Here is a 9,053-nt window from a genome sequence, read left to right on the forward strand (position 1 = left end):
TTTTTTTCGGAAAAGTCAAGCATGTCCGATTTTTTATAAAGGAACACTGCAAATAACACTTCTGTATTGATTTGTTGTCTCATATTTGCGTAATGTCTTGTTCTTTTTCAACAATGTTGACAAGTATGAATATTACACTGGACATAGACTGGTAGAATTAGCTGTGACTATATAAGACTATTACGCAGGCATTGTTTTGCTTCGGCCGGGTGGCTGAATCGAGTCACAGACAGACAGACGGACAGACAGACATACAGACAGACCAAAATTTCTGGGTTTAAGTAGCCCAAGAAAGGCTATCGTCTTTAAAAGCATAAAATCCTTGAGCATTAAAATGGTGGGATATAGTTTATGAAAAACACAAAGTCTAGATATTTTCCTGCGAACAGACAGGCCAACAAGGGTAAGGGTAGCTTTCATGGACGTAACGCTAGCTGTGCGAAAATAGATAATATGAAGCATTCGGAGCGATTCTGAATGGCTTCGATATCGTGAAGTAGCGAGTTGATAGGCGGACCCCTGATCGACGACGCATACACGATCTTTGGCAGATAGAAAGTTTTATATAAAATGAGTTTAGTAAAGGAAAGTTTGACATCCACCTAAATGCAGCCATACCGCTACAAAGGAATGCTTTGGGGATTTCCCCAAAATCTGGTCGGTTAACTCCTGTCCTTCACTTCGAGTTGTTGATCAATTCGCTTTCGCGCTGCTAACGACTAGCGTCCTGGTTAGCTCAGTTGGTAGAGGGACTGCTCCGGTTAAGCAGTGGTCCCGGGTTCGAATCCTGGACCAGGACGAATTTTTCTGCAACTGCGAAGTTTTCGAGAAAGCTGTATAGCTTTCCTTTGTAGCCGTATGGCTGCATTTAGGTGGGTGTCAAACTTTCCTTTAAAGAAACTTCCTCCACCTTGGGGATTTCCCCAAAATCTGGTCGTTTAACTCCTGTCCTTCACTTCGAGTTGTTGATCAATTCGCTTTCGCGCTGCTAACGACTAGCCTCCTGGTTAGCTCAGTTGGTAGAGCGACTGCTCCGGGTAAGCAATGGTCCCGGGTTCGAATCCTTGACCAGGACAAATTTTCTGCAACTGCGAAGTTTCCGAGAAAGCTGTTAGCTTTCCTCTGTAGCCGTATGGCTGCATTTAGGTGGATGTCAAACTTTCCTTTACAGAAACGTCCTCCACCTTGGGGATTTGCACAAAATCTGGTCGGTTAACTCCTGTCCTTCACTTCGAGTTGTTGATCAATTCGCTTTCGCGCTGCTAGCGACTAGCCTCCTGGTTAGCTCAGTTGGTAAAGCGACTGCTCCGGTTAAGCAGTGGTCCCGGGTTCGAATCCTGGACCAGGACAAATTTTTCTGCAACTGCGAAGTTTCCGAGAAAGCTGTTTGTTAGCTTTCCTTTGTAGCCGTATGGCTGCATTTAGGTGGATGTCAAACTTTCCTTTACAGAAACGTCCTCCACCTTGGGGATTTGCACAAAATCTGGTCGGTTAACTCCTGTCCTTCACTTCGAGTTGGTGATCAATTCGCTTTCGTGCTGCTAACGACTAGCCTCCTGGTTAGCTCAGTTGGTAGAGCGACTGCTCCTGTTAAGCAGTGGTCCCGGGTTCGAATCCTGGACCAGGACGAATTTTTCTGCAACTGCGAAGTTTCCGAGAAAGCTGTTAGCTTTCCTTTGTAGCCGTATGGCTCCATTTAGGTGGATGTCAAACTTTCCTTTACAGAAACTTCCTCCACCTTGGGGATTTCCCCAAAATCTGGTCGGTGCCCTGTTGAAAATTCCATCAACCAACCATCAAGATTCAATGCTGGAAAGGTTGATTGCGTTTGATGGTCGCCTTGGAAAGCTTGATGTACGTAAGAAACTGTAATGGAAGCTGCTGGAAGGAGACGCTGGAAGGTGCTGGCAGGCATGATGGCATGCCTGCCAGCACCTTTCAGCACCTTCCAGCACCTCCCTCCATGCTGGCAGGCTTGCGGCGCAATGGCGGCAGATGTTGGCGTGACGGCAAGCTTGACTGCTGAATTGACGATGGAAAGGCATTTTCTGAATGAATAACGGCAGAAAGCCAAAACTTATACGAGAGCGAAGCGCTTGTAATAACAGAAACATAGCTTTGGCATTGACCGTTGCGAGAAAATTACAAAAGCTGCCTTTTTGAAAAGGTGTTGCCGAAAACTTGGCACGCACGCTGCGCGATGACGGCAGATGTTCGCGTGACGGCAAGCTTGACTGCTGTACTGATGATGGAAAGGCATTTTCCGAACGAATGCTGGCAGCAAGCCAAAATTCATTCGATAGCGAAGGACTGATATAATAACAGAAACATAGCGGTGTCATTGGGAATTTCGAGAAGAAAAAACAATAACTGCATTTTTGATAAGGTGCTGCTGAAAACTTGGCATATTAGAGAAAAGCTACTCTGATTAGCGCTTCTTGTTTTTAAGCCAGAACTTGGAGGGCTGGTATGAAACTGTATGCCCTTTATTCGCCGTTTTTGGTGTAAGGATGGCAGTGCGGACCCTTACGTTGAAAACGTGGGCAGCTTTTTTTCGCTGCGACAGGGTCAAGCCGTCAAATCATACGTGTTCATTTTCGCTGCACTGAGCCCGCGGACAGAACCGTCCGTGGCATGGCTTAAATTGTACGCGGCAGACTACGGGTCTAGCGCTTCGCCGATCCTCCTTAGTTGTAATCAGCTGCCTTGAGACAGATCTAAGCACGGTATTATTACACAACATAATTTTAATTCCGGGCACGCATGCCATTTCCTTCGATGCCATTTCACTCATAGCTACGTTGGCTTTCGTCGGGGAGAACGGGGATGTGCGATATCTCTTTTAGGTTGAGATAGCTACACTTCTCAAGGTCAGCCTCGTTTCGGAGACTGGTGCGTGCCCAAGAAGCGGTATGACTGCCGGAATGGGTTATATACGAGAAGCAGTAAACATAACTCACAATATTTATGCATTCATGGGCGATTTAGATTGACAAACCAACTAAATGGCACTTGTTCGGGCTTGAAATCCGATTGTAGCGGTGGTGCAGTGGTAACGCGCTCGTTTTTTGTTGCAAAGTTGGTGGTTCGATCCTCCGGTGGTCAGTTTCTTTTTTTTTTTTTTGCTGACAGCACGATATGATTTTTTTAAACGAAAAATGTGCCTGTTCTTGGTAGTTTTTAACCAAAAGTGATTTCCCCCAAATTGATGTCGGAGGTTTATTCCACAACTCAATCGCTCATATACAGGATAGCCTAACAAACTCAACTTTTTGCTGGGTATGGCAACCTTATCTTTCTATTTACATTGCTTTATGTGTCTATGTTCAAGCCAGAATTTGTTTCGACGCATTTTGTTCACTTCGCGCCGTGTATGGACTGCGTTACGAAAACACCAAGGCACAGCCGAAACCGAAACCCCGACCTCAGTACTCCACTGCTCCATCCAGCAACATCGCCACGCCATCACGCCGCCGCATTTCTTTCTTCCTGGCCGCCGAGACGGTGGAGTTGTACGCGCTTGTCGAGTGGCTTTGTTGTGGTTGTTTTGAAGACAGCGGATTATTGTTTCGACGAAGATATGTCGCCTGTGATTTAAGGTAAGTGACTAGTCAACTTTTTGCACTTTACTTGTGTATTTAACAGGGCAGGGCTCTTCCGTTCCGTGTTAGACGTTTGCGTCGTCGGGTAGCCCTAATGTTTTTTGACAGCGACTGATTTTGAGGGTTACGTAGATCTGCCTTTCGACCGCGTATATTGCGTGCGGGACTAGAAACAGTAGGGCTGTTCGATTTACAGTCCCGGACTCACCGCCGATTCCCTGAAAGCAGTCAGGCATTCGATTTTCTTGTGTATCCTTATGGCTTCGGGGAATCATCGGACTCCGGCGGAATATCCGCGGTGATTTCGAGTCTGTAAATCGAAGAGCCCTATTGTTTGTGCCGTTTGTAGGCTTTTTGTTGAGCGAAGTAGGACCATACTGCTACGTTGGCTAAACGGATTGGTGCTCGCAACAACCGATCGCCAATACGCGCGGTCGACCGCTCCAGGTTGAGTTCGCAAGTTTTTTTTTTTTTTTTGGTGGGTAGTTCTTTTTAAGGAATTGCAAATTGTTCTTCGCATCATTTTTCGTACCTGGACTGGAGTGGTACGCTTTAGGTAACTTTTAGCCGAGGCACATAGCAGTCTACACTACACTGCAGGGATTGTCATTTTTCAAAGCGGTCACTCAGAAAAGTGCACTGGTACAAACAAGGCTCTCTGCGTTCAGATTGAGGGTACGATGGCTGAAATTGGCGTCACACTCGCAAGCCCCGCATGTGCAGTGAATGTTTGAGTGTTCCAATCGTTCGATAATCGCATATATGTTTGTGCATGTGCATCAGTAGCACCAAAAACGTTCATTTAACCCGAATTTGCTACCACGTCGAAACTACATGCGTATCGTGCGTCTGGTGCAGAGGTATAAGCAATGCTGGCCGCACGTGGGGAGCGTTTAAGCACTGCAACATTCACTACCGTCTCCGAATAATTCGCGGCCGCGCGTGTTGCTCAGTTAAATTTTGTATTGGGCTCTCATTCTGTGGATGAGTGCACCCCGCACAAGAGCAAATGCTTCAAAAAAAAAAAGTGGGTCTCCTCTGGACTGGTTAAGGCCGAAGGTCTCTTTCTAGTAGCTTGTGTACATAATTGCACAGCAAATAATACACTCTGTTAAAAACACGACTTGATGTAAATAAATATAGTTCTAGAAAATATGCCGCTAGAGAATAGATGGGAGAACAGCCTTTTCTAGATGGTTAGATCACACTGAAAGTTTTTCTTAATTTTTCAGAAGAGGATAACCTCTTTCTCATCGCAATAATTTTTTAAGCACTGGCTATTGTCATTATTGGCAGTAATGCATTATTGTCATGTTTCAAATTTTGCGGCCTATACCAATGTGTATCATTTTTGAAAATCGTTTCAATGGGTTTGATGTCAATGTGAGCACAACCTTAAATCTGGTTCCCTATGCTTCCCTAAGACATCGCGGCCATTGTTAAGGACTAATTAGATTCATGTTTTGAAGGAAAAAAATTGTTGCCATGATATTGACGGTACCAGCTGAAAGCATGCACCGACGCATCATGTGGGCTTCAAGCACTGCGTGGGAAGAAGAATTCAACCTGGTTTAAGCTGCAATCACCTAGAAGAGACTTTAGAAACAAAAAAAAATTGCTTCACTTGTATTGTTGTTCAGCAGTTCATCACAGCCTTTCCAGCCTCCTTTGGCAGAATTGTTAGGCTGTGTATAGCGTTCCGTCTAGACGGAACGGCAACTGTCACTAAAGTTCCGTCCGGAGGAGACACAACTCGCGTTGAGAGCAGTCTTTCTTGATTTTTACCCATCCAGCAAAACAGCTACCGCGCACTGACTAGCCAGAATCACTGATAATTATTAATCATTATTAATAATTACAGATGATCGGACTAACTCTAGCTCAATCTGGACAGATCTCCAAGTCGCCACCCGAAGCCCGCTTCACAATATTTCAGCGAGAGCAGTCGGTCTTGATTTTTACCTAACCGGCCAAACCGCTTCCGCTCACTGACTAGCCAGAGTCACTGTTAATTATTAATCACTGGTAATAATTAGAGGAGATTGGGTGTAACTGGCGATGGCTACGTCGGCCTTGGCTCCAGTGAGCGGGGGCGGCTCGGCCGCTTGAGTAAAAAACCAAGACCTACTGCTCTCATCGCGTGAATTGTAAAGCGGGCGGGACGTTTTGCTATTACAAAACGCTAACCACGGCCACACACACACACACACAAAAATGGTGCGAGAATCGAACCAGGGCCTACAACGTTCGTAGTCAGCCGCGGAACCACTACACCAAATCCCAGAATGAGAAATGGCGGCTAATTGGCTGGTTTTGATTTGGCGTTCAGTCTGGACGGAACTTTAGCAGTTTTTAGCATTCCGGCTGGACGGAACGCTAGGCACTCCCTAATTGTTAAGGCAACGTTATCATCATTTAGGTCTGCGCTTTGTTACAGAATCGTGGAAGCAATTTGCCGTATAGCAATGAGAGAGCTCATCTCGGCACCTTTTTACGCATACATGAACTGGTCATAATGAACGGCATCTACTTCCAAAGAGAGAATTGAGTTAGAAGCTTGATCGCTAACATTGTCACTATGCTGTGATAGTCACTTCGGCCATCCTTACATCCAGGTAATGTGGTATTTTAACGTTCTCATATTTTCGCTTGGAGTGTGAAGAACACCTTGCTCGACACCTTAATATCGCATTTAGAACTTTGAAGGATTAAGGCTAATGCAATTTGCTTGTTGTTTGCCACTCACTTATTTTGCAGGCTACTGACTGTTACACCTTGCAGTGGAGATCAGCTGGCATGCCCTACTTGGTGGATGGACCTATCTGGATGGACCTCTCATCAGATGTCACTGGCTGTTTTTCAGGTTGGTTACAAGAGGTGAGCACCTAGTTCTATACAATTGTAGTGCAATGCTACGACGTGCACTGTGAAATTCAGTTACCAGAACTTGCCTAATTTGACCGAGAGTGCAGTGCTTTGGTCTTCCAATAGCACTGTATATATATGCTGGTCGGCATCTTCATTTCAGCAATTCATTGCTCTCCGAGTTTGGAATCAGTGAATTTGGATGTATTGTATTTAACGTCTTTATGTATTGTTTAACATGAACCTTTGCTGCCATTGTACATTGGACTGCTGAAACACAAGCACGAAGGTGGGAGTTCTTAGTAAAAAAGAGAACTAGTATGCACATGATGCAACATTTAGAAGTGACGCAGCTGCTTGATATCCCCCTTTTCGTGCAGCCCACCGAATGCTCCTCTCCGCCTGTGAGAACGATAGCTCTCTTTTCCTCCGCCGCGTCGCCTGTGGCGCACGCTATCGGTGATGCGGTGGCGTCAATTCGGAAAGTGGCCACACAATCAGCCATCCGCGCTACAGTTCTTGGTTCGGCTGTTGTGTTATTGCGCTTCATGCTTCACTTGAGACACCTTGCTGAACAGGCTGCAATCACATATTTACGTGGAGTAGATGCATGGTCCTTAACATGGGATTGCACTATTCAGCTTGTTTTACTGGAATTTCCGATTCTGTAGCGTATTCGTGACCTTTGGGCTTTTTCTGAAGGAACTTGGGGCTGCTGATGACGACAGGCGAAAATATCAAGGTGGCGTGGGACAGCTTAATTTTTTCTAGGTTCGGCTCAATGTGTGATCAGCTTAGGAGCCAAACTGGGTTCACAAGTGACAACTTTTATTGGATCTTAAAGAGGGCCTTGAGAACAAAACAGTCCCTAACTTTCTGCATTCCATCAAACATCCCCCTCTCTCTCTCTAGAAAATTTGTTCTAAGGTTCTTAATGAGGTGGTTTGGTCAAATAAAAGGCACGATGGGTCATTTTGCCGCGCTGGATGTTGCAAAACATGCTGATGTTGTAGTGTGTTGTCAACCGACATGCCTAGGAACATGGCGCTGTTTGTCTGGTGGCTGTCTGTGACAATACGGATAATGAAGAACCCTACCTCTTACACAGTTGAGCACACTAAAATTCAGGTTACGGAGCCGGTCATGCTTCCTGTTCCCGGTAAAAAAATACCCTAAGGGGATAGCGTCAGCCGTGGAAAGCCCTCGCAGGACAAACCAAAGGAGCCTGCAGGCTAATTCAGTGGCACCACCGGTTCAAGGTTCACAACTTATATCAAGGCCGGAAATATGTCGACTTGGCAGCCATAAATTACTTTTTCCTGTATTGACATTTCGTCAGTAATCAGGCTGCAGTATGGCTCTTTTAGTGACCGCAAGCTTTGTCCCTCCACTTGAAGCCGTTCCTTTATTAGGTTTATTACTCGAGTCTCTTGCAGAAGGTCCGACAAGATTTTTAGTGTGCTTTGACACGGCAGCTTCAGCAGTTTTTTGCCCCTCACATGCTCGTATCCTTTACAAGAAGTCGCCTTCCACAACACTTTGCCGCAACGTGGGTTCCTGTCTAGTTAGCGCGCCTTATCACTATTGATAATCTGTTCCATGGCAAATTTGGCACACCCGTTCTCCTTCTTGTGCGGCTTCCGAAAGGGTCTTTAGTGCTTGCACAGCTCGGTTGTCCTCATAGTATTGAACTTTCTCTAAATTCATCACAAGTTTGCTGAAGTTTTTCCAAGCGTTCGTTTAGTCTGCACTTTCATCTCAAAACTGTGTGCGTTTCTTTTCGTCGCTTCAATGCATCCAACCAGGTTAATGTCATCTGGCCTTCTTCACTTTTCAATTTAACGTGTTCCTAACCTTCAACACACTCGCCTGAAGCTACATTTTTTTGCGCCTGGTATTCGCTGGCTGCGCTTTGAGCATAGAATTCTTCTAGACGAGGGTGTTTTGCTTCTTTCCCACCTGCTGCTAACGCATGTTCTCTTGAAATTCTCGGTTGCATGCATGCACGCTTGCATCTTACTAAAATCCTTTCCCGGGAGAGGCATTGCCACCATGCGATGCCTTTTAGAGCAGTGCCGGTCAAGAGCACCCTTCCATGACCTGAAGGGAGTCCTAGCAGGATGGTTTCCACTTAATTTGTTGAAAATGTTCTTTTTCTGCAGGCTTTCTATTTTTATGGCAAAGAGGAAGGGCATAAGCAAGGGACCACATCGGAGTGACCATCTCAGAATGTTTAAGGAGGTATGTGAAATGTGAATATACATTTGTTTTGAGTTGATCTGGATTGTATAAGCTTTAGTGTGTAACTCAGTTTTTTTTTCTTTTCAGCTGCCCACCTGTTCGAAGAGAGTCACCGTATTTGATATTTAATGATAATATATTCAACGTTAAAACCAAGTTTGTTTTGTGTAATATGTTTAAGCACCCCAGCACACACATCTAAGCTCTCATAAAATGGTTAAGTTTTCAGATCATTGTAGCAGGATAGCAGAAAAATGATCACGACATGAATGGACAGAGCAAAACGCATATGCAAGCTTACTTATTTGCTGCAAATCTTATGTTATAAATTTATTCGCAAGAAAT

General features: G+C 45.1%; 1 long non-coding RNA gene across 2 annotated transcripts; it reads left to right on the forward strand.

Annotated features, from left to right (window-relative positions):
• Positions 1-3,482: 3,482 nt before the first annotated feature.
• LOC144175935 (uncharacterized) lies at positions 3,483-8,823 on the forward strand. 2 transcript variants are annotated; one of them, XR_013323720.1, is made up of 4 exons: positions 3,483-3,599; positions 6,360-6,465; positions 8,630-8,708; positions 8,796-8,823. It is a non-coding gene; the product is annotated as an uncharacterized LOC144175935 (long non-coding RNA). The 2 variants fall into 2 exon arrangements; XR_013323721.1 differs by having other exon boundaries at positions 6,360-6,479; positions 8,796-8,810.
• The last annotated feature ends 230 nt before the right edge of the window (positions 8,824-9,053 follow it).

The sequence above is a fragment of the Haemaphysalis longicornis genome, unplaced genomic scaffold, assembly GCF_048455015.1.
Source record: "Haemaphysalis longicornis isolate Haplotype H1 unplaced genomic scaffold, Haemaphysalis longicornis Haplotype H1 scaffold_3, whole genome shotgun sequence".
Lineage (NCBI taxonomy): Eukaryota > Metazoa > Arthropoda > Arachnida > Ixodida > Ixodidae > Haemaphysalis > Haemaphysalis longicornis.